At 40.3% G+C, this 24,643-nt stretch overlaps 2 long non-coding RNA genes across 2 annotated transcripts in view; one reads left to right on the forward strand and one right to left on the reverse strand.

Annotated features, from left to right (window-relative positions):
- Positions 1-23,860, forward strand: part of LOC125754490 (uncharacterized) — a 64,477-nt gene extending 40,617 nt beyond the window's left edge. Inside the window, exon 2 of the long non-coding RNA XR_007408855.1 lies at positions 17,794-23,860. This is a non-coding gene — a long non-coding RNA (uncharacterized LOC125754490). The remainder of the gene's footprint in view (positions 1-17,793) is intronic.
- The window catches only part of LOC125754491 (uncharacterized), a 42,064-nt gene continuing 31,173 nt past the window's right edge, over positions 13,753-24,643 (reverse strand). The window contains exon 4 of the long non-coding RNA XR_007408856.1: positions 13,753-15,355. This is a non-coding gene — a long non-coding RNA (uncharacterized LOC125754491). The remainder of the gene's footprint in view (positions 15,356-24,643) is intronic.

Raw genomic sequence — 24,643 nt, forward strand, 5'->3', positions numbered from 1 at the left:
TAAGATTATTCGAGGCTGGAGAACCATCATCACACAGGTATGGAGGTAAGAGAGATCAGAGTACATTCAGGTAACCACAAACTATTAAACATGACCAAAGCTTAGCGTGTGAGCAAGACAGTGGCAAGTCACCAGGCTGGAAAGTCAAATCAGGCCCTGGAGGAGATGTTTAAGTATTTGGACTTAATTCTGAGGGCAACTGCAAAACCACAGGTGGATTTCAGTAAGGCTGTGATGTGATCAGGATCAGTGACAGTGTGGGGAATGGGTAGGAAAGGGACAACGCTGGAAGCAGGGCCCAGTTGGAAGAGGATGGCCCTAATCAGATCAGTGTCCTGAATTCATGTGCTGGCAAAGGGAATGGGGTGAAGGAAAAGGAGGAACCATATCCACTGAGAGTTTATCTAGAGAATATATATCTAATTATAAATAGGTTCCTGGAAGGGCCGAACACTTCTTAGATGCCCAGTATGTTGTTAACAAAAAATGTATAAATGAACACTTGCTCTTTCTAGTGGTTTCCAGGAGGTGGAGAACTCCAGAAGACAAGAAAACAATAGATTTGCTAGGTTCATATTCTATTTGAAGAATAGCCCCAGAATATAAAAGGAAAGGTTCTTTCAAATTCAAGTCACAATCCACATGTGAAAAACTGGCTGGACCAGACTGTCCCAAAGTCACTTTAGCAGTGTTGTTCTCCCAACTACCAGCCAATGAAGGCAAAGTTGCATGTGCTTGGAGATGAGCAGATCATTTCCCACAAAAGCAGTGTTTCAATGTTTTGCTTGGCACCAAAATCAAATTGGACTGGAGAAGATCGTGCTTTGGAAATAGGCTGAGATTTAATAAATGAAACAGTCTGTGAGAAATGTCAGTGTTTCCAAATATGGAGCACAGTCTTTGATAGAAATATTAATTCTTAGTATCTTTATTAATAAATTGAAAAGAGGGATTCTCTTATTGATGCAAATCACAGACGCTTCTAAATTAGGCAGCATTGTCAACACCCAGCAGATCACAATGTCCCCAAAGAGGTTAGAAATGAGGGGCAGGAAATAATAAAACAAGGTTAAATTTGGCTGGATGGAAACTACATCTGGGGAAAGATAATTCAAAAAGCAGATATTCATTGGGCCAAAGAAATCTGGACCACACTAGTGCCAAAGGAGACCCAGGTGCTATACCGGATGGCAGATGAGGTGGGAGTTTAAAATATGCTAGGGCAGCCCAAAGCCCATTTGGTTCTGGCCTGCCTCATCTGATAACACAGATAAAGATCTGGTCAGCCTCAGCATTCCACGTTTGCAGGCCAGTCACAAAGGAAATTAAATCCATTCACTGCCTTTGTTTTAGTTATAGAGATAAAACAAAAATCACCTACTAGAGCTATAAGGCCTCTACCGTTATCTCGAGTTCATGGCCAATGCTTTTCAGTTGAAGAAATAAAGGTGATTTGCATACAGAAGCTTGGTTCACAGTAACTCAAGATGTATGGGAAGTACTTTTTGATTATTCTCCCATTGTTGTCTCTTTGTAACAGTCTTTCGGGTAAGTGGCTAGCCAGTCAGACGGTCTACCTCTGTTTTACATGTTAAGCAGCTGAGGCATGTTTGCCAAGGGCATTCAAGATTGCTGGTCATTGGTCTCTCTGCTCGTGCTTTGTCCATTACAAGGACATTTTGTTTTTTCAAATAATTTATGATTTTGAGAGATTTTAAAGGGAAATGGAGAATTGTCATTCCAGTGTCCCCATAGGTCTAAGGGGGCATTGTTGGATGACTCAATGGGCAGATGAAGTATGTGGCTGAAGGCACTAGATTTTTTAAATTAGCTGATACATAAAGAAATACCAAGTAGTCTTCATGATAAAATTCAAAACTTTCTTGGACACTCTATAGTTTAAGCTTTATTATTAATCTACTTTGAATCATAAAAGGAAACATGGATAGGACATGACCATAATAATTTCATTGCTAGAGATTTAAGGTTTATATCAAGTCTAGTTTGAAATTTGACATAAAGGGAAGCAGGAAATGGAAGTAAACACTATGACTGCAAGGAAGATTATTTCATTATTTCCTCAATTTGCTTTTATTACTTATCAATCACATTCAGAGAACTTAAATGCTCCTAGAGCAAAAATATATGATTTCACCCAACTGTCATGCCTCCGTTTTAAACAGACCCATTGGCCATATATACTTTTGGGCAGAATTACAGGGTGATTAATGATGTGCATGCTCAGAAACTCTTCCCAAAACTAAAAATTGCATTTTGACCTGGACTAGAATGTGGGCACTGTGGTTTTGGAGCTTTGGTTGTAGTCAGAGTCATTTCAGTCATATTATCTGAGTGACAACTCATTACTACAATTCAAGTAAGGGATAGTTTGCTGCTTGGGTTTTAGTGAAGGATAGTAAATTTTATAGTGTATATAATTTGGAACAAGTCTGCGTTCAGCCCATATGTGGAAATCTGCCCGTGTGCTTATTATTATGCTTATCTGCAAATGACCAGATGGCCTTGCCCAAATGTAGACAACCATTTAGTGCCATTTTAAACCATTAAGGCTATTAGCTTTGACTTGAGATAATCCTTTGCCCAAAGGGAACTAGTTTTGCTGTCCTTCAGAGCCATCAAATGTAATTAAATGCCATATTGTAGAGTAAACATTAATAGATTAAGGAGACAGCACAGTCCGCCAGTCCTGGGTCAACCAGAGCAGAAGGAATATAGGAATGGATCAGAAAGATGATGTATTAGGTAACGTACTGGCTAAGCTGCTATAACAAAGAATCCCAAAATACAATGACTAAGAGAAGATCATTCATTTTCCTCTCAGACAAAAAACAGAGGTAGGTAGCTCTAAGATAGGCAGGTGCCAATTGTCTACAACTGCAACAACATGACATTTGCCCTTTACTCTTCATGTGGGAGAAGTCAGTTCAGTGTGACTCAGCCTGACCAGAAAGCCATCATTAGAACCAGCACTTATTCAAAGAGCTACCAGTGAAAGTAACCGGGCAAAACAGAAAGGCACAGTATTTTCTTGTTATTGCTGCTGTTTCCCGTCAGAACCAAGACCACGTCCACATTATTTCCACAAGGCCGTTGGCTCAGCTCTGCCCTGATCCTGCTTGGCTGGGAGACCTGGTCTCCTTCGATATTCCCTACACTCCCAGCTTCCGTCTTTATGGACAATGTTCTCAATGGGAGCAGATTCTCCAAGCCCTCCTCCTGGGTGGTATGACAATGGAGCTTGATGATTTAATCATGTATTTGCCAGGCTGCCTAGGAGACAGCTGGTTAGGGCTAGGATGCAATCTGTGGCTATGGAACAGAGCCAAGTAAACTGGGGTTGAAACTATGACCTTGGCCTCCTGGGAATGAACTCTAAGTCAACTGCACTAACTGGCCACATGTATGGCAAGGCAGTTATGTGTGATAATAGTAATAATAGTATACATTTGCATTTATGGAGCACTTACAATGGGTCAGGCTCTTGTCCAGTACTGTTAAGGGGATTATCCCCTAGAAGTCTCCCAATTCCCTGTAAAATAAGGATGCCTACCATCGTTTCCATTTTTTCATGTGAGGGAATAGAAATTGAGAGAATCTAAGTAACTTTCATAGGGCACATAGCTAAGAAGTAGTGAAAACAGAATTTAAACCCAGGCAATTTGATTCCAGAGCTCACACTAGTCCTAGGAGATTCCACATATTGAAGACAGAACACAGATAGAAGTTGTTTCCTGTGAATAAACTAGCTAGCTAGTATGAGCCTCTTGATTTTCAGTTTAAGGCTTTATTCATTAAACTTGAAGTTTTTGAATTTGTAAGTTAGGACATCATTGTTTTTAATGTACCAGAATCCCATCTTTTGTGCTAGTGACGACAGTCCCAGAAAGAAAAGGCTGATACTAAAGATGCCTACACCAACCACATTCTCAAGAGGTATTTTATCAAAACCTGGGTTGCCGGACACCTGGGATGGCTCAGCAGTTGAGGGTCTGCTTTTGGCTCTGGCCATGATCCCGGAGTTCTGGGATCGAGTCCCACATCGGCCTCCCTGCATGGGGCCTGCTTCTCCCTTTGCCTATGTCTCTGCCTTCTCTCTGTGTCTCTCATGACTAAATAAATAAAATCTTTTAAAAAATCTGGGCTGCCAAAGAACAATACTCAATCATCATCATTGCATTACTTATACACTGCTAGTAGAATTATAAATTGTTAACATTTTCTGGAATGTGGCTTGATAATAATGTATCAAAAGCCTTAACTGGGGGTCCCTAGTTGACCCAGGCATTCACTTTGGCAAACTTATCCTGAGGAAATAATTTGAGAGAAAATTAACAATGATGGGATCAACCAAGAATTTTAGTCATAAACCACATCTTATGTATACAATGGAATATTACTCAGCTATTAGAAATGACAAATACCCACCATTTGCTTCAACGTGGATGGAACTGGAGGGTATTATGCTGAGTGAAGTAAGCCAGTCGGAGAAGGACAAACATTATATGTTCTCATTCATTTGGGGAATATAAATAATAGTGAAAGGGAAAAGAAGGGAAGGGAGAAGAAATGTGTGGGAAATATCAGAAAGGGAGACAGAACGTAAAGACTGCTAACTCTGGGAAACGAACTAGGGGTGGTAGAAGGGGAGGAGGGCGGGGGGTGGGAGTGAATGGGTGACGGGCACTGGGTATTATTCTGTATGTTAGTAAATTGAACACCAATAGAACTGAAAAAAAAAAAAAAAGAATAAGGATAAAAGGGAATAAAAAAATTAAAGGAAAAGAAAAAAAAAAAAAAAAAAAAAAAAAAAAAAAGAATTTTAGTCACACTATTGTTTGTAAAAATAAAAAGTTGAAAATACCCTAACAATCCATCAAGAAGAGATTGATTAAAAATTTGTGTTAAATCTTTAGTATAGAATTCTATTTAGCTATTTCAAATGGGAAATGGTACCCACATTTGTTTGTGATTTGCTAGTAAATTAAAGATGCTTGTGATGTGTTGATAAATAAAAGAAAGTAATTATCAAATAATCTGGATAGCACAGTGTATTAGTTTCCCAGGACAATCGTAACAAATTGCCTCACATAGAAAGGCTTAAAACTTTATTATCTCAAATTTCTGGAAGCTACAAGTCTAAAATCAGAGTGTCATCAGGGTCCCTTCCTTCTGGAGACTTGGAGAACATGTTCTATGCCTCCATCCATGATTCCATGGTGTTCCTTGGCTTGTAGATGTGCCACTCCCATGTCTGCCTCCATCTTCATATTTGGCCTTCTCCCCCGTGTGTCTCCATGTCCTCTTTCTGTCACTGTATTTGGGGCCCACTCTAATCCAGGAGGATCTTATCTTGACACTCTTACTTATTATTTTTTAAATTGAAGTATACTTAACATATAATCTTATATTAGTTTAAGGTGTGCAACATATTGATTCAACAATTCCATACATTACACAATGCTCACCATGATAAATTATTACAACATTGTTACTATGTTCTCTCTGCTGTAGTTTTTATCTCCATGACTTATTTATCTTATAACTGGAAGTTTGTAACCTATTCTCCTTTGTTCATCAACCCCCTTTCTTCTGGCAACCACCAGTTTGTTTTCTGTATTTAAGAATCTGTTTATTAATTTGTTTTGTTTTTTAGATTCCACATGTAAGTGAAATCATGATGTATTTGTCCTCATTTCACTTAACATAATATGCTCTATGTCCAACCATGTTGTTGCAAATGGCAAAATCTCATTCATTATTTTGACTGAGTAATATTCCATTGTGTGTGTGTGTATAAAAAAAAATATATATATATATAGAGAGAGGACATTTGGGTAGCTTCCATATCTTGGCTATTGTGAATAATGCTGCAATAAACATAAGGGGGGGATATATCTTTTTTTTTTTTTTTTAAACACATTTTGGAGTTTTTTTTTTTTTTAATTTTTATTTATTTATGATAGTCACCAAGAGAGAGGGAGAGAGTCAGAGACACAGGCAGAGGGAGAAGCAGGCTCCATGCACCGGGAGCCCGATGTGGGATTCGATCCCGGGTCTCCAGGATCGCGCCCTGGGCCAAAGGCAGGCGCCAAACCGCTGCGCCACCCAGGGATCCCAAGGGGGGGGATATATCTTTTTAAGTAAGTGTTTTTGTTTCCTTTGGGTAAATACCCAATAGTAAAATGACTAGATCATATGGTGTTTCTAATTTTTTGAAGAATCTCCATACTGTTTTCCACAGTGTCTGCACGAATTTACATTCCCACCAACAGTGCATGAGGGTTCCCTCTTCTCCACCTCCTTGCCAACACTTGTTACTTCTTGTCTTTTGATACTAGATGACTGGTGTGAGGTGATATCTCACTGAGGTTTTGATTTGCATTTTCCTGATGATAAGTGATGTTGAACATCTTTTCATGTGTCTGTTAGCCATCTGTGTGTCTTCTTTGGAAAAATGTCTATTCAGATCCTCTGCCTATTTTTTAATTAGACTGCTTTTTCCGGGGTGCCTGGGTGGCTGAACATCTGCCTTCAGCTCAGGGCATGATCCCAGGATCCTGGGATCCAGTCCCATATTGGGTTCCTCACAGGGAGCCTGCTTCTCTCTCTGCCTATGTCTCTGCCTCTCTCTGTGTGTCTCATGAATAAGTAAATAAAATATTAAAAAAAATAAAAACAGGGATGCCTGGGTGGCTCAGCGGTTGAGCATCTGCCTTTGGCTCAGGACATGATCCTAGAGTCCAGGATCAAATTCCACATTGGGCAACTTGTGGGGAGCCTGCTTCTCCCTCTGCTCATGTCTCTGCCCCCACCCCCATGTCTCTCATGAATAAATAAATCAAATCTTAAAAAACTAAAAATAAAGTGTTTAGATTGGGTTTTTGGGATTGAATTGTATTATAAGTTCTTTACATATTTCAGATATTAACTTCTTATTGTATATATGATTTGCAAATATCTTCTCCCATTTGCTAGGTTGCATTTTTGTTTTGTTCATAGTTTCTTTTGCTGTGCAAAAGCTTTTTATTTTGGTTTAGCCCCAATAGTTTTTGTTTTTGTTTCCCTTGCCTGAGGAGACATATCCATAAATATGTTGCTAAGGACAAGGTCCAAGAGATTACTGCCTATTTTTTCTTTTGGGAGTTTAGGGCTTCAGGTCTCACATTTAGGTATTTAATACCTTTTGAGTTTTGAGGTCCTCACTTTAATTGTATCTGCAAAGACTCCTTATTCTACATAGGTCACATTCTGAGGTTCTAGCTAGACATAGTTTGGGAGCCACAGTTCAATCTATTACATATGGCTTTGTTTTTATTTTATTAAAAGCATGTATTTATACAAATACATATGTAAAAGAGAGTTTATCATAGCTGTATTGGACTTTAGAGTCAGACAAATGGTCTTTTGATCCTAATTCTACCCCTGGCTGACTATAGACCACCAGCCAATTACCTTAATTCTTGAGGCCTCATTTTTCTTATAGGGGATAATTCCTATTAATAATAGGATGATAATACTTCACAGGGTTATTCTAGGAGTATAAGAGATAACATACAAAAACTGCTTAGCATAGTGGTGCCTAATTTGCAGAAAGTTCTCAGAAAATACCAGTCATGATTTTTTAAAGAAAGAATTCTGGAAAGATAAACCCCCCACATGGTGACAGTAGTCATTTGCTATAGGGGTTCACTATTCTAGGTAGTTTTATAATTTATATCTGTATTTCATAAAATTTTTAGCTACACATATATTACTTTTTTAAATTCCAGAAAGAACTAATAAATCCATTTCTATTTAGGGAAAGAACAACAAGACTTATTAGATTCTGTATCCTCTGGTTAAACATACACACTTATGAATAAGCCAGACATTGTAGATTAAATTAGCCATGCAACTAATTTTAAAAAATATTCTCTCCTAGCCTTGAGAGCTCTTCCTCTCTCTCATTCCTCATTTTTCCAAGCGCAAAATTTGTTGGCTTCACTGACATTTTTCAGTGCCAGAGCCACAATATGCTGACAAACATTTAGGAGTAACAGCATTTCTTAAATGTCCGCAGTGTGAAGGGTGATGCATAGTATGTTTTGAAAGATGGGCTCCTTCTGTGGGAAGATTTGTTGACTCAATGCAGTGATGAAGAAATCTGTCAGAAGTAGGATTTGGGGGAAGAAAGGGCAATAGCAAAGTTGAAACCTAAAGGTTAGGTCACGTGAAATTGTCTAATGGATTTGCATACTCGAAGGTACATTTTTAAGGTTAGCTGCCCTTTGAGAAGGGAAACACCTTACCTGAAAAAAGTGTTTTTGTTTTTTACCGTGTTAAAAGCAGTATGTGGTAAATCAAGAGAATGTAAAACACAAGCACAGGTGCACACGTGTTCCTGTCAGCACATACAACCCCTATATGTGAAGAAGAAAAAGGCAACTCTTTTTGGGGGGTCTCATTAGAAAAAGATGACCCTACCAGGCAGGTGTAGCCCCTAAAGCTGCCTGTTTCAGCAAGTGGATGCACCTTTATGCAAATTAAGAAAAGAGCACCTTCTTCCCTGACCTGGAATACTCTCTTACCAGAGTATCCTCTGGGTGCCCCTTGTCAGAGGACAACCGGAGTGACTGCGTGTGGTGGCCCTGAAAACGACTACAATTGCACCTACAGTTTTTAATGCTGTATTTTGTAATATTTGATACAAATATTCAATAATACAAATACAAAACAATACTTGTAATAAACATGCAAGTCATGGGGCAAAAAATTTAAAAATGAACCTATCAACCAACTTAAGAACTGAATCATTACCAGTGTCACTGCTTCTATTTCTTCAGTCTTCACTGTCCCAATCAGTCTTTCTCTCAGGGGAGGGAATCATTATGTTGAATTTTGTCTTTATTATTGCCTTGACCTATTATATATGTATCTATCTATCTATCTATCTATCTATCTATCTATCTATCTATCTACCTATCTCCTATGTCACATCAGGTTGAATGTAGCCAGTCTTCTGTGACTTGTTTTTATAACTCATACTATCATGTAACCTAGTTTATCACTTAATTTACAAACATCTTTTATGCCATAGAATTTTATTCTGCAATACTTGTACAAACTACAAAGTATCCCACTGTATGTTTGGACCATAACTTAGCTAATTCTGTTTTTATGTTAAATTAGTTAAATACTAATACACTCGATTAACATAGTTTAATGAAAAGGCAGATTTTTATGTTGTTTCCAAGTTGCTACAAAACTATCATGATGATTTTTAATTTCATCTACCGGATGAAATCTATAGGAAATCCTGAATCTAAAGGAAATCTTGGACAACATCTGTGATTATTTTCTTGGAACACAGGCTTAGACATAGAATTAGTGTGTCCGTGGTTTGTGGATTATAAGGCTTTCAATGTGCATGAATACTGGTGACATTGTTAAGGTGATGAAGAAGCTGCCCAATGGATATATGATACCTAAACCAAGGAAGTTCAGAGCTAAAATAATCCTGTAAACACTTCATATCTGCTCTCGTCAGAGAACTCGTCTGTGCAGCAAACCCCACAGGGCTGTGCTGTCTACTCCGACTCCAGGAACTCAGGGTTTGCCATAATTCCAATAATGGTGCCAGTGTGGGGGTGGTCATCTGGACGGGGTTTAGGGGGTGGGTGGTGGTGGGGAATTCTCAGGTAAGCCCAAAGAATCACAAAACCAATCCAGGGAAATTCCTTTGGATCCAAGAGGACCACAGGAGGAGGCAAAGACACCTACCTTTCTGTGCTGTAGTCAAAATGAAGGCCAGCCCAAGAAAGAGGACTTATAAGGAGATTAGAATATGCTAAAAGTGGAAAGGAGGGGTGTGGACAGCCAGCCTACCATCACAGCCCAAGTCCATCCCAAAGGGAGCCTTCCCCTCAATGAAGGAAGAAGTAGAGACTTTAGAAGGGGGCAGGACCCACCAACCTCAGCTCTGGCTGAGAGGATGATTAGAAAAGCAGGCAAAAGTCCACACGAAGAGCCCTTCTTCCCCAGTGGAGACTGTTAGTCATTGCCTCCTTTGGCCTTGACAGATACCTAACAAACAGAAATATCATTTCTATGTTAGTATATTAGTTGCTTTAAAAAACAATTTAGAAAAGCTCTTTCTTTTTTCAGGAAGCACTTCTATTTTTCTAACTGATTAAATTACTTGAATACTATGCTTCAAATCTTTACAATTGAAATGAGCATGGTTTCCTTTCTATCATGTCTGGAGATCAGAAATTAAATTTGTGTGTTAAGTAGATTGTCAATGCATTTCAAAAGGTCATAATGTCTGAACTTAAGCAAAAGTAGGTTTTTATATAAGGCAATGTTCTCTCTTCTCCAAAGAAAGGCCAATAGTTTCTTTTTGCTTCTGTTGGCAGCACTGGCCTGTTTTGCTACATGATCAAACAGTGTCTGCTCAGTACAATCAAACAATAGTAGCGGTTACCACTGATTGAGCATTTATTACATCTCAGGCACAGGCCAAGTATAAAACGGTTGAATCTAACAACCCACAGGGAAGCTGTTGAAGTTAACAGAGAAGCAATCTGAGGTTTAGTGAGGTCACCTAATGGGTGGGCTACCAGAGGCCATGACCCAGTGGCACACTACCTATCTTCCGTCTATACCCAGACCAATGAGGGTGGGAGGTGCGGGGGGGGGGGGGTGGGAGGGGGCAGGTGGAGGGAGAGTCACCCAGATCCTAACATGGAATGGGGGCAAGAACAAAGGGATGTGGGGTGAGGCCTGCCTTGTTACTTGGGTGGGGAGGAATCATCCTGAATAGGCTCCACTCTTACATTCCTTCTCTACATGTCTTTGGGTGTTGCTTCCCACTGTTTTCCCTAAGGCTTTTTTTCTTTAATTATAGTCTTAAAACGGTCATGTCGACATACTAGCTTTTACATCTTTTGAAAAAATAACACCCTTCTTTAGAGCGCATACGTAAGAGAAATGATTGCTCACCTCACCACCACTTCAACGTTCAGGGGTAATTATGACCCAGCTTAGAAATTAAATCAAGCACTTCTGTTCCAAGCTTCAGGATTGGAACTTTGAAGGATGAAAAGTTTGGAGCTGTAGGACTCACTATAAACTGAGTTTAGGAACTTTCTAAGCTCTGTCAAAGTAGCTTTGCCATCATGAGTATTTCATTTTCATTTGACAAAGAATGCTTGAACACCTACTGTATGCCAGGAACTATCCCAGTTTCTGGGAAGACAAAGATGGCTAAGGCATTGTCCCTGCCTGTGAGAAGTGAGGAGAAGACCACAACAGAAATATGAACGATTACAGCAAAGCAGAGGGTCTGGCTGCCAGTAGAATCAGATGGAGAGTTTTTAAAAAACACCATGGCTAGATTCCACATTCAGGGATTTTGCTTTAATTGTTCTTGGGTGGGGCCTAGTCATTTTTACAAGCTTTCCAAATGATCCTCAAGTGCAGCCAGGATTCACAATCACTGGAATTGAGGCATGCATAAGAATACCCAGGGAGGGGTGCCTGGGGTGGCTCAGTGGTTGAGCATCTGCCTTTGGCTGGGGTCATGATCCCAGGTACTGGGATCCCCGCAGGGAGCCTGCTTCTCCCTCTGCCTGTGTCTCTGCCTTGTTCTCTGTGTTTCTCATGAATAAATAAATAAAATCTAAAAAAAAATTTTTTTTAAAGAATACCCAGGGGAGTCCATCTAGAAGCTTCTGAGGAGGTAATATTTGAGTTAAATTTGGAAAGATTGATGGGAGTGTGCCAGACATTTCAGGGTAGAGCTGAGGAAGGGCCTTGGAGGAAAATGGAAAAGCCTGGACCAGATTCCAACATACAACTGGCAAGGTGACTTTCATGGAGTGGCTGGAGCACTGAGTGGGTCAGAGCTCAGTGGGAGATGAGGCTAGAAAGGCGAAGTGTGCAGTGGAGGGGAGGGTACAGGGAGGGATCAGGTGAAAAAGAGTCGGACTGAGAAGATAAGATTCTATTTTAAAAGTGATAAGTGGCCATCAATATTCTTACACAGATCCCAGTTGCAGTGTTGTATGCGTGTGTGTATACGGAGAGAGAGAGAGAGAGAGAAAGAGAGAGCTTGAGTGTTTAAGAGAGAGGAGGAAGGGTTGGGAAAGAAAATCCTACAAAGAATGTATCTGGCAATATATAGAAAGAAACTCATGAGTAAGTTCTTGCAGTACTTCTGGTGAGATCTATACAAGTAAAAGATAAAACAATTCACACATTTCTTGTTTGTTTGTTTCCTTGGGCTTAGGGTCAAGAACTACAATCTATTAAAAACAAGTGTTTTCTTTGTTTGTTTGTTGAGTTTTTGTGTTGTTGTTACTGTTGATGTTGCTGTTTTGAAAACCTACAGGGTAAGGCAGTGGGAAAATGAAGGCAAATGTGAATACAGGCAAAGCTCCTGCTGTCCTGTCGCTTACAGTCCAGGAGCTGAGGTTGTAGGTGGTGTATTTTCCAAAGACATCTTTGAAAGAACATCAAGAAGTGAAGCAAGTTGAAAATCTACACAAATTCAAGAGGATTTGGATGGGTATAATGTGAGGATATTTGGAGGATGTTAGAGACATTTGCTACACTTAAAAAAAACTTTTATAATTGGCATGAGGGACGTCAGTTATGGTTTCCCAGATGTTGCTTGTTGCCCATATCAAAGACAGGATTCTTGGTTGAAGGGACTGTTAGATATATCCTAGCATAGAATTTCTTATGTTCAGATTATTTTACTTTTATAAATGTAGCATGTGCCATAGAAGAAAACGGAGTTAACTGGAATTGTCCCAAACAGCAATAATTGTAAAATGTTCGTTAGTTTAGCCTAATGACCATTACAAGTGTCCACATGAAGGCACTAGGGTACTGTACCAACTATTTCTAGCATCCTGTGGCCTAATAGAAATATTATGCCCCAAGCGAACTAAAATATGCATGAGACCTCTTACCCTCAAGTATTATAGAATTGATCTTGAGTAATAAGGATGAGGATGATAGGTTTATTATGATTTACTAACAAATATAAATTAAAAATCCACTTATAAATATCCATTTGTATGCAAAATCATTATTCATGATAATAAATAATTTTTGACGTTAAATTAAATTAGCGGAAGATTGGGGGGAATATGGATTCAATCAGCAATTTCTTGCTTAAAAAAAAAAACAACTCAAGCTCTAAAAGCTGATGAGGTGTTTTAATTATTTCGTTTCACATGTGGAAAGAATAAATCTGAAGGAAATAGCTTAGGATTCTTTCCAAGTTTGAATTACAAATTATCCCAGGACCCTGGGGAGAAGCAACAGCAAACAAGTTTTTAGGCGGTTCTTTGTCAGGTCAGCCTTTCGATCAATATTGAAAGGTACCTCAAGGACCTAATCTTTCTCTTGTGCTGTTTCCCAGAGTCGAGAGAAATTTAATCTTCTTCTTGATAGGTCTATGATATGTGTTATTCATGTATATGTGGCTGGTGTCCCGGGTCCAAATCCTATGAAAGTTGCTTCATCTGGGTATCCCGTATCCATCTCAGCAGAGCCCTGTGAAATAAATTGCCCCATTGCCCCTTTAGCTTGAGGTCTGCACCAGGGACAGGTGGCGCTGACTGTCCCTGTGCCCTGTCCATTGGCCATCTGGACCTTCACACTCATGATGGAGGAAGCAGGTGCTTTGGCAACACTCAGAGCAGAGCTGGCTTATATGCCACAGATTGCCGGACTCCCATCTCAGAGACAGTATTCTCTGATAATCCCTTTTCCCTAAGCTCCACTCTGGACCAGCTGTCTCTTTAAGGAGAGAGGATCCACATGACGAGAATATACCACATGGAACAGAAACACTCCAGGAGAGAGAAGACTATGTTGTCCCAATCTGGTTTTTATTTGCACTCTCTTTAGTTCTCTCCCATAAGCTCCCACCCCCTATCTTACAGGGCCAATTTTCTTGCTCTGAGGAATCCTTCTTACCTTGGATTCATACCCTTAAATGTGGATGTGAAGGGCGACCTTGAACATCCCATGGGAATAAAAGTGTACCACTAACCATAACTCAACCCTAGATCTAAAAATCATGCAACACATTCTAGATGGCACTAAGAAAAAAAAAATGAACATGAAAGATATTACCAAAAAATTCTCTAAATCACATTTGCCCCCAGTAAAAGGCAGTAGCAGACATATCATTTCATAGGCAAACTTGGCAAATCCTTAGGAATTCTGTGGCATGAGAAAAACAACACCAAACTAGGTAAAAATTTAGTGTTTGACTGAAGCTTGATCTAGTTTCCAGCCTCTCCACGAGTCAGCAGGAGAGGTATTATTTTGGTGCTGGTTTTCTAAAAGTCTTCCACACAGAGGATGTTTTTTTTTCTTTTTCTTTTTTTTTCCCCCCATCTGCAGTGATTTCTCTTGACTCTAAACTTCCCGCTTGGCACCTGAGCAACCTCCTCAGGCGTTTAAACTGCGAAGGGGAAAGTCTCAGGCATCTCAGAAGTCTGCGTAGTCACAGAGTGATCTGCCTGGAGCTGCTGTGCCTCCCAGAGCACCTGTAAACTGTTCTCCCTCGCGCCAGGCCTGAAGGATACCTCCTTTTGGCATCGACATAGACAATTTCTTCCTCTGGTGCAATGCAGCTTCCACATCAATTGATGCCGGGAGCATTCTGCCGAGAAACAAGAGTAAAAGGAAAATCAGCAGCCAAGTGACTGTATCATTTTTTAAAATACTAATTGACCTTGTCAAGATAATTACTGCAGATTGGGAGACACTGTCTCTGGCAGGTTAGATGGAAAACTTACTGATTCTGGGGAGAATATGCTAGGAAAAAAGTTTGCTGTGTTGAATGAGAAGCCTCAGGCTATTTTAAAGGCAAATGCTTCTTATTCAGAGATCATGAAGCTGAGGGACATATGCTTGCTTTAAATCTGGAAGAACAATATATACTCATGAGGTTGTGTTTTGTCAGAGCCTCAAAGCACTACACAGTCCTAAAACCCTCCTTTGAAGCCAAGAGTATTACTGTCTATTTATATCAGCTCAGTGATTCAGTCATTCAACACCCAGTTTTCAAGCATCTACTGTTTCCAGTGCTGTATTAGGTTCTACGTGAAATGCAAAGGTGAATCACATGAAGTACCTGAGAAGCTTGTGCCATCATAAGGGAGGTGTTATTTTCATAAATCAATATAATACAAGATATCCAGAATTTGTTTAGAAATGTTAGGCACAATTTGGAAGAGGTCTTACCTGGAAGTAACTTAGGAATCATTGGGACCAACCATTTTATTGGAAATCTTGGCAAATTCACCAACAGTTTTCAAGGAGACCTAATCTGTACAAAAAAAAAAAAAGAAAAAAGAAAAAAAGAAAAAAGAAAAAAAAAAAAAGAAAAAGAAAAAAAATCTGATAAAAACTGGTTAAGGTATAATTTACCACAAACTGGGTTGCCAAAGTAAAATAGTTGCACTGGTCTTTAATTGTTAGATTATTTTATCATCAAGTCAACATTGATTCATATGTATGCTCGGTACTCAGGCTGGAACTGGTCAGGGAGCAGAATGGAGGGAGAAGGGTCTTTAGGTTATTTTCATTGATGGTTTGTTTTCCTCATAAAGAAGTCACTCTTGAAATCTCATCCTGTTCAACAGGTATCTAAGTTGCCCAAGGATATAGATGACATGGTGGTAATGGCAGATCAGCAGATGAAGCTAGGAGAGATATTTATTGTGTTTGATGACAAGAAAGATTCCCAAACCATCTCAACCAGATATAACAATGTGTTTGCTCTAACAGGATGAAACTTCATAGTGAAAAGAACCTGTATTTGAGTAAAAAAAGTAAGTGAATGTGTACAGATGGCAAAGATGTGGCTAAAGGGCAGCAAGCGTGGTCACTACCAACCTGGGAACCATGATTTCCTGTAAGCTCAGTGTGAGCCAACCATGTAAGGAGGCATCCAAAAAATTGAATACACACTTAGTCTGCATTCATAAATGAAAAATATGCCAAACAAGGGTGCTAAGCCCCACTAATGTCTAAACTGGTCAGAAAATATGTTTGGAATATTTTTTATCACATTTTCAGAAGATAGTTGGTAAATAGCAAATCACCAAAGTTGGCAAAGGAATTTGAGAACCATGATACAAAGAATTCTTGAATGAATGAAGCATGTTGAATCTAGAGAAGAGACTTGATGGTGGAAAGTACATGAGGATCATCTTCTAATAAAGGAATGGCTGCCGAGAGAGAGAAAACATTAGACTTTCTGGATAGCACTGATGGACAAAAATGGGACTCAGTGAAAGGAGTCATAGACAGAGAACTTCTAGTTCAACACAAGAAAGAATTGTTTAGCAATCAGAGCCACCATAAAAATGGCAGCCTTTTTTTTTCTTTAAGATTTATTTATTTATTTGAGAGAGAGAGGGCTCCGGGTATGCACATGCGCATGGGGGGAGGCACAAAGGGGGAGACTTTTCAAGCAGACTCTGTACTGAGTGCAGAGCCCAACATGGGGCTCCACCCTAGGACCCTGATCTGAGCTGAAACTAAGAGGCAGAAGAGGCTCAACTAACTGAGCCACTCAGACACCCCAAGATGGTAGTCTTTTTTTTTTTTTTAGATTTTATTCATTTATTAATGAGAAGGAGAGAAACAGAGAGAGGCAGAGGGAGAAACAGGCTCCCTGCTGAGCAGGAAGCTCGATGCAGGGCTCAATCCTAGGACCCTGGGATCATGACTTGGGTTCCAGAAGGCAGACACTTAACCAACTGAGCCACCCAGGTGCCCTAAGATGGTAGTCTTGATAGATAATAAGTTCTGTGCCACTGAAAGCATTCAGGGAGCATATTTAATGGTGTATTAGTGTGAGATCACATATCAGACAGGAAAACAGGACCAATGACTATTAATGTCCTTGATAAATCAGGGATTCTACGAGGTTATGTACATGATCCTGGAGAATTATCCTCTGTCTGTGTTCATCTAAGCATCTACATTCATTCACAGTATTGCTCTTACCAAAAAAATCATTGAGAAAAAGACTTATTTATTTGTCAAAAAGTGCATAATACAAGACCTACCTTGTCACCATGGCTCATAGATAGACACTCAACAAGTATTTGTCAAATGAATGAATTCGGTTTGTAATACCAAACAAATGAAAACAAAACACAAGGCTGTATGAATAATGCAGTATGGGAGCATGTGAATCAAATGCCACAGTTTCCATCTGTCTGTTTCCTGGACAAGGAGCAAAAATGACAAAAACCTCAGTATCCTCAAACTTTATTCACTTTTTTCCCCCCTCACTTGACATCACCTTCCATCCTCCTTTAGGAATTCAGTTAGAAACCCTTAAGCTCCAGACAACCCCTCCCCCAACTAAAAGGAATTTTCTCTCAGTTTCTTACCCTTGCTGACTGACAGATTAATCAAGGTGAAAGACGTTCAGTTACTGTGTCATTTAACCAGGCCTACGCATATAATATCTTCATCTATGATTGTGACACAAAGCTCAGAAAGCAGAATCAGATCTCAGCAAGCAGGGGGATGAGGCATTGGGGATTGATCAGATCCGAACCTTCCCTCCAAATTTCTCAGTGCAGTAGAAAACTTTTAAATAATGGGATAAATAGCTCCTGACGTACAATGGAAAGTTAATCAAATCAGCTAGGCAAATAATGAGCCCAAACCACAATTCTACATGTTTGACTACAGTAAAAATAAAAAATAAATTAAAATGAATTACATACTTTTTTTTTTTTTCAGGGGGGAAAACAAAAACCAAGAAAATCCAAAAGAGCCATCTCTTCACAAAGACCTACTACAGTTACACATTCCAGTGAACTGAGCTTGCTCCTCCCCCAGAATGGCTTTTTTTTTTTTTTTTGAAAGGGGTATTGAGATTTGGGGCATGTACGTGTGTGCACATACCTTCAAAATGAAGAATAAGAGTAGCAGAGGAAGAGGGAGCCCTGTCAGCAAAGCCAGACCTGAAGGTCCGGCTAATTCTGTCTTTTGCACGGAGCTCAAATGGATTTTCCCAGATCTTCCCACTTCCATGGGCAAGATGGTCAGTTTGGGGCAAGGTGTGGCTGCTAGAGGCTTCTTACCACATGTTGAGGGCTTAGATATGTCTATTTGATGCTTGTTAACACATGTGGCTCTGGCTTTCCCTCCATCCTCAAGCTTTTTCTCCCCTTTGGAGAAGTCTCTGCTCTCCAAGCAGCCCTCTAGCCACTTCCTCCTTTCTTTTCTTTTCCTTTTTTTTCCTTTTTTTTTTCTTTTCTTTTCATGCTGGGTTCCCTCCTCTTCTGACTTGAAGCAATCTCCTTTCCTTCCCTACCTTTGACCCAAGAGATTTCAGATGCATGTTTTACATTTCCAGCTCATTTGTTGCTAGCTTAACTAATTTATTTTTATAACTCCCTCTCTCTGACATCCTAAATGCCTCCATGTGTCTCTATATTACTTCTACTTCTGCTAACGTAGTTTCTAGTATCAAATACGGTATTGCAGTACATGCTCTGCAATTAGTTGAGGTCTCACTCTATTAATACCAGCCCCATCCTTGGACCTTCCAGGATTTCATGCATCCAGGGGAGAGAAATAAAGCTGCAGGGCATTTCACAAACAGCCTTTTGTAAATTCAGAGCATTAATGCCACAGCACATCTGATCTCAGCAGTGCCCGCCCCCTGCCACTGGGGAGCACCTGCTTTAAAGCAGGAGTCTTCCTTTCCAGGCACACAGAAGCCCGGAGGTAGACAAGGTCGTGCCAGGTCTGGCGAGCACAGAGATTTAGTCTTTGGTTTCATGATCAACCCTGCTTCATGTTCTCAGCTGCCTTACCCTAATGATCCTTAATGCCACCGCCCTTGGAAGGAGGAAGACACGAGTTGAAATGAAAACCTCAAGTACAAAAGAGACTCAGCAATAGCCCCCCCAGCTGGGAGGTGGGCTGGCGATGCATGCTGTTGACCTGGCTACTTAAATCTAATAACACAGACTGATGCCTGGAGCTCGCATCAGAGAGAAGAGCAGAAAATTGTGGGACACTGTGGACACTTGGAATGGAAGGGGGAGGATGCCCACTGAGGCATTTTCTAGGCAGGTGGCCTGTACTCTGTGCTAAGGGTTCTCTTTGATCGTGATCTTTTGATGACCAGCTTTAGGAGCCAAGGCCACTGTGAAGTTGCTGACAGAGCAAATAGCTGAAGAAGCAGAGGCGAAAATTTGTTTCAGTGCAAATGGACTCACATCCAACAATCCCACCAGGCCCTACCTCCCTAGGGATATGGCTCCTACGGGGCCATGTGGCTTTGGCCGAGACACTGCTAACACCATGACGCAAAGCTCATTGCTGCTGAGGGCTGAGGCAGCTACCATCCAGGGACTATGCTGGGGCTCAGAACTATGCTCTCCAAAACTGGGGTGACTTCATCAGAGCTTTGAGAACCCCCTTCTTTTTTTTTTTTTTTTTTTTTGAGAACTTCCTTCTATTGACTCAAGTTGTCAACCTTTGGATGTTCAACCTGAGTTTTTCTCAAACTGAATCAAGCTGTTGTGAGGTTTTACATGATAATATATTTTTAAAATGGCTTTTGGATGTATGCCCCTGTCAGAGCCCTTTGCTTCCAAATGAACCCTGGAGAGGAAGCTCTGGTTTTAAATTCTTACCTCAACAAGACTTAGGAGCCCAGGTAAAGAGTTTTAGCTACAGACACACTTCTCTTGGGAAGAGGTAGAGATGAATAAGATGGGGAGGGTAGATGGACAAGATCCATTACCTCTATTCCTTACTACTTTTCCTACATTGTAGGAAATCTGAGCTACGATGCCTGAATCCTGTTTATTCTTGCTGCAGTATGGAGAACTGGTCACAAAAACATAACCTATCAGCCTGCTCCCTTTCCTGATCCCTTACAGCTAAAATTCCTTTAAAATCATGTCAGTTCAGGATGCCTGGGTGGCTCAGCAGTTGAGTGTCTGCCTTGGGCCCAGGGTGTGATCCTGGAGACCCGGGATCGAGTCCCACAAGACGGATGCTAGCATCGACAAAGAAATGGGGAGATGTACCTTCTTCATCTCTAGTTGTTGGAAAATGAATCTCCCAGTGGCATTCTCTCACATTTCATGCACCTGTAGAAACAGGGGCTACACACAGACCATTTGATAATGAAAGAGTCATAGTCAAAGAGGTAAAATAACAACAATGGTGTTTTACAGCACTGACAATTATGCTTTATAATTTCTAAGGTTCTTCTGTGCTTTATCACTGTGGCTCCCCTGCCCTTGTATCAAAACAAAAAAACCCTCCTTCTCAGAAAGGCTGAAGGGTTAAATCCCAAACCTGAACCACTAACTGGGATTTTCCGTCAGTCCTCCTGGAAAATGGCCAGAGCACCTCCTTCCAAGGCAAATGCAGGCACCCTGGAAATGGTCCACAAATGACTGTCATATTAGTTCAAATTTCCCGGTAGCCATATAGAGGATCAGTGCCCCAGTACCAGAAACAGTGGTGTTCAGAGCCAAAACATTCATTTTTCTCTTTCTTCTTCCTGAACACCCTCAACCCATCTGAGCCTTTGAGTTATAAAGCTTGGGCTCCATCTGTAATGAGATTGGTCAGTTATTTGCAAGAAATTTGAGTGGCCAATTCAGCCAATAATACTGATACCACTAGTACTAATGATAGTAATAATAATAATCAACAACAATAATAATTGAGCTGGCAGGCAACACTCAACCCATTTCCATTTATTAACTCATGTAACCCTCTTAATGGTTTACAGATATGCACACACCCTTCTCCTACTGATACTTTTGCCACGTGGATTGTAGGTTTAGGCAGAAATAGCACATGCTCACCACTATTGAATTTTTCTGAGAGCAAGTTTTTTTTTGTGAAAGACATCATATGTGAGTCGCTTTATTTCTCTATTTTGAAATTCAGGACTTGAAGAACACCCCTATTTTATATTTTATAGTAGAAGAAGTATCTGACATAGTTAGTCTTTTACTATCCACCAGGTACAGGGCTAAATACTTGCACATATATGATCTCATTGAATTCTCACAACAATTTTACAAAATAGATATTCTCATATCCATTGTACAGATTAGAAAATGGAGGTATTATCCAAGAGGTAATCCATGCAGTAAATTTAGTAGGATTTAAACCCACTTCTGTTTGATTCTAAGTTTCAAGCTTTTCCCCATGCTACGGTTTTTACTTTCTTTCTACTCTTGAGCAGAGTCAAATCTTGCCAGACGATTTCTCTTTGCCCTGATCTACTTTTCCTTCCACCTTTCCTTCTTCCCCTGTGGTCCCACACCCAGAGTGACAGAGATGATAAGAGGGTTAAGTTGATAGTAACATGGTACCATTTTAATATCTTTTCTCAATTTCTGGCCCTAGAGAGGGTATGATGGCCACTTAAGTGGTTATAGAGGCACTTAAGGTGAGAATAAGAACCAAAGCACCAACAGGTATATATTTCTGAAACCAACCATGGCCTTGGATTGTAGTTAAATTTCAGACTTTTCAGATTCATCTATACTCTTCTCACCCCAATTCCTTTTTTATTCATGTATCTCTAGTGTTAATTATTTCTTTCTGGTCTCAGAACTCTGCTAGAGGCTGGAAGTAGTACAAAAAGGAACAAGACAGGGCTTAACTCTGCAAGCTTGTTACAGCTTGCTAGAGAGGTAAGATACATGCCTAAACTCCTAGACCATGCACATTTTGAAGGCAGGAGCACTTCATGTTCATCCTCATACTTTCCATAGGGCCTTGCTGAGAATGTGCCCCTGCCCAAAGTCAGACAGACTCCTATGGTGACAATTATTCTTCCCTGGATTTTTCTAGCCATTTAATTCACTTTAATCTTATTAGACCCCTAGGTCCACTAACCAGAGTAGTCCAGTTTGTGCTAAGACCAAACCTACCTGAAGAACATCTGAATCTCTGGATTAGCTCTAACTGCCCCTGTTCCCTCAGTTTTCCAGTTTTCTCTTGGCTGGTGATGACTGGGCAGGAAGACAGACAATGCTTTGGTAAACTTTATTCAAGCACATAATCACTGCGTTTTGCAACTGTTGTTTTCATGTCCACCTCCTGCATTTCCTGCATGTGTAGGACATGTGATTACACACATGGACTGGACTGTAATGGGTTGTACATTCCCATGGGTAGGGACCTTGTCCTTCATGTTGGTGTCTTCAGCACCTAGTACAGTACAAGGAACATAATAGATACTAGATACAAGATATTTTACATAAATGATGTCTAGACTGCAGAAAATCCTTTTAAAATCTCTTTTCCTTTCTGCACTCTATCCTTCTAAAAAAAAAGTGCACTCTCTCTGTATTTATTATTCTGGCTCTGGGCTGGGACCTGAATACTGCTGTAGAGTAGGATAATGGTCATTTGGCAAAATCACAATAAGCATTTGCCTTGCCACGGGGACTTCTATCTTTTCCAGTCATTTTTGTGTATAGTTGGTTCACACTTGCCTATGAAAATTTCAATTTTGTTTTGCATCCCTGTTTACTGTGTCACTAACAAAATTCATCCTGTTTATTTCTAATCACTCCCCTTATTTGCCAAGTATATTTATCATTTTGATACTAGATACCACCATTCCTGCCAGTTTGCAAGCACTTGCATGTTTAAGGAGCATTTGTAGAGTGGGTAGAGAGCCCTGACCAGGCCCTCTGTGCCCTGCCCCTCCTGGAATGGTAGCACAGGAGATGTTTATCACACATGCCCTCAGTCTGGGTGAAGTCATGAAGTAGCAGTGAGTATACCAAAAAGTGGGATGTTACCTATTGCAGAAATGCACAACAGGTGGCATGGCTTATAAAACTATGTGAAGAACCCATGCTGGCTTTTCATGTGACACAGCTAGTCATATAAGAGGTTTTCTAAGCCCTCATTCTGGAGCTTCCTGGTTCCTGACAGTTCCTTCTCCTGAATAACAGAATTCCAATACATCTCCTATGAGGGATTAAGAAGACTCAAGAAACTGTGCTCACTGATCAGACCCTATATCAGTACCTACCAACCTGTGTCTGCTTGGCTATTAGATCCACACCTAGTTTTCTGGAAATCCAGCCTTTGAGATTATGATCAAGAACTGTAACATTTATATACAATGAAATATTATGCTGCCATAAAGAAGGATGAGATTGTGCTGTCTGCAACAACATGGATGGACCTAGAGAGTATTATGCTAAGCAAAATAAGTCTGACTGGGAAAGATAAACAGCATTTGATTTCACTTAGATGTGGAATCTAAAAAACCAAAACAAATGAATAAACAAACAAAAGGCAAAATCAGCCTTGTAAATATTCAGAACAAACTGATGGGTGTCAGAGGGCACGGTGAGAGGAGGGGTAAAATGGATGAAGGGGGAGTAGAGGATACAGGTTTTCAGTGACAGAATGAGCAAGTCACAGGAATAAAAGGCACAGCATAGGAAATACAGTCAATGATGTTATAACAGTGTTGTATGGTGACCGATGGCAGCTACACTTGTGGTGAGCATAGCATAACATAGTGGAATCACTATGTTGTACACCTAAAACTAATGTAATATTGTGTGGCACATATACTCAAATAAAAAAAATTGGGGGACACCTGGGTGGCTCAGTGGTTGAGCACCTGCCTTTGGCTCCGGGCATGATCCTGGAATCCTGGGATCGAGTTCCTGCAACAGGCTCCCCACAGAGAGCCTCGTTCTCCCTCTGCCTACTACGTCTTGGACTCTCTCTCTGTGTCTCTCATTAATAAATAAATAAAGTCTTTAAAGAAAAAAATTATAATGTGGAAGTATGTGCCTGAGTGTTCTGTTCTCTACAAAGCTCCAAATCTTATCTTTTGTTAGACAAGTTCGTACTGTTAACCAACCAAGGCTAAAGTAATCATTATCACTTCAACATCCAACTGTTATCTTACAGAATAATTCCATGCACTGGGATAGGTTATAATATTTGTTCAAAATTCTGTCTTCCTTTCCACCCAGGCCATGGATTTTCTCTGGGCTGAGGATACTTCACTGCCCAAATGACACTGGGCCCGGCTATGGAGCTTGCTTTGATTAGTGGAATGTGTGCTGAAGTGAGTGTGTCACTGTCAAGTTCAGGCTTTAGAAGTCATAGCAAGTTGCACTTGCTCTCTTACATCACAGCCAATGGCCCTGAGAAAGAACAACATAACCTACATGGCCGTTATACTTTCAGCTGGGTCTTGGAATCAGAGGCTGACTTGAACTCCTGTTTAGCTGAGCTCAGCTGAACCACAGATGATTCCAAACTCCACGAGGTGGAGATCAATATTGTAAACTGCTAAAATCATGGGATTGTTTGTTACTGTACTATTACAGCAAGACCTGAGTATCCATTTCTTTTTTTTTTTAAGATTTTATTTATTTGAGAGAGAGTGTGCACACAAGTGGGGGTGGGGGATGCTGAGGGAAAGAGAGAAGCAGACTCCCTGCTAAGCTCCAATGAGGAGCTTGATCCCAGGATCATGACACGAGCCAAAGGCAGACACCCAACTGACTGAGCCACCCAGGTGCCCTGAATATTTATTTCTATATGTCTGTATCATCTC

Source organism: Canis lupus, chromosome 37 (assembly GCF_003254725.2).
Source record: "Canis lupus dingo isolate Sandy chromosome 37, ASM325472v2, whole genome shotgun sequence".
NCBI classification, from domain to species: Eukaryota; Metazoa; Chordata; class Mammalia; order Carnivora; family Canidae; genus Canis; species Canis lupus.